The following is a 1,840-nucleotide window of genomic DNA, read 5'->3' as shown; positions in this document are numbered from 1 at the left end:
GTGGGGTGCTGGGGAAGGGGCCATTTCTCCCACACCAGGCAGCACACGAAGCTCTCGCTGCCAAAAGCACAGCCGGAGGATGAGCACGGCTGGTCCGAGCAAGCTGGCAAGCTGAAATAATAATTCTCCGGTCAAGGGGAAAACCAACGTGTGTTATTTCTGAGAGCACTGGGGGGGGTTTGTCTGGTTTCGGTCTCGTGCTTTTTATCGCAGACCGGACTGCAAAGCGGCTCTGCAGCCTCGGGGAAGGGCGCAGAAGTGCAAGGTGCTGTGCAAAATTAAGGATGAGCCCTCTTCGAGGATGCATCCCCCACACGCGGAGGGCGTATGAGGCCGGAGGGATGGGGATGTGAATGGATGCTGCGGGGTCGGTGTGGGCTTCCCCACACATCTGCAGCCCAGCTGCTGGGCTACGGCTCGGCATTGCTCAGCTTTTCCAGCCCTCATTTTAAAATGACATTGAAAAATGTTAACGGCAGGGAGAGGGACAGCTCGGCAAGGAAAGCGCGGCTCAGCCGCCGCCCCCCGGCACTGGGAGCAGCCCTGCTTGGTACCGGAGTGGTTGGGAGGAATGGATTTGGAGGAAACCATCCAACCCTTTCCTGGCCAGACCGTGGGGACACACTCACCCCAGCGAGGGTCACGCCATCGGGCCAGCGTTAAGCACCTTGCGCTGAGCCCTGTCCCCAGGCTGAGCTGCACCAGCTCCCCCGGTGCCCCCCCTCCAGCCGCAGGACCATGCGCTCCCCAGACCTTCCATTGCATAAGGAGCTCGTTGCTACAACAGAAATTGCAAAAACCATGGAAACTGCTTGTCTTGGCCAAACCCAAACTTAACTGTATACACAGCATAAAATTTAGTTACTTTAAACTTGCATTTTTTGGCTCAACTCTCCCGGCCACATCCTGAGCCCGAATGGATTGAATTACCGAGCACAAAATAAATTCCATCTGAGCAGGCTGCGGCCCTTGTCTCCCTGAACAAAGGCCGAGGTGTTTGCTTTGCCTTTTCCTTCTTTTTTTTGTCTTCTGGAAGAAAACGAGCTAATTTTGTCTGCATGGAGGAAGAGAGGCCGGGGTGCTGGGGAGAACCGCATTCGCCGTCATTCCCTGGGACCAGGCACCTTCCCTGCAGCTCCACGCCAGGGACCGAAGGTGAGCAGAGCCGGGATGGAGAGCACCATGCCATTGCCTCTGGATCAGCCACGATGCCACCACCTCCAGCATCCTCCTGGCACGATGTCATCTGCTGTGGTAGTGCCACCTCCTTTTGTGCCGGGACCTCCTCTGGAGCAGGGACCGTGCCCCAGGCGCTGTACAAAGATGGAGCGAAGGAGGATGCCGAGTCTTTGGGAGGGTGGGGAGCAGGGGACAGGGCTGCCCGTGGGCTCTTCTCTATCCTTAAATCGGGCAGGAGAGTGAGGAGGAAGGAGGAGGGAGAGGGGAAGTAGAACACGGTGGCAGAAGAGCTGGAGGGGAGCTACAAACCCTCACCGAGCACCAGCATCCTCTGCCAGCCGGGGGGTGTCTCTGAGCCCCCCACCCAGCCGTGGTGCACGAAACCTGGACATGGAGGGAGGGAAACCTCCCTGGTTTCCAGTTTCACCTGGAGCCCTGCGTCCAGCTCGGGAGCCCTCAGCACAAGGAGGACATGGACCTGTTGGAGCGGGGCCAGGGGAGGGCTACTAAAATGATCCGAGGGCTGGAGCCCCTCTGCTCTGAGGCCAGGCTGGGAGAGTTGGGGGTGTTCAGCCTGGAGAAGAGAAGGCTGCGGGCAGAGCTGAGTGCGGCCGGTCAGGGCTTCAAGGGGGCCCAGAGGAAAGGGGGGGACAAGCTTTTT

The sequence above is a fragment of the Egretta garzetta genome, unplaced genomic scaffold (genome assembly GCF_000687185.1).
Source record: "Egretta garzetta isolate BGI_Z169 unplaced genomic scaffold, ASM68718v1 scaffold767, whole genome shotgun sequence".
Taxonomy (NCBI): Eukaryota; Metazoa; Chordata; class Aves; order Pelecaniformes; family Ardeidae; genus Egretta; species Egretta garzetta.
This window is presented reverse-complemented; position numbering follows the sequence as displayed.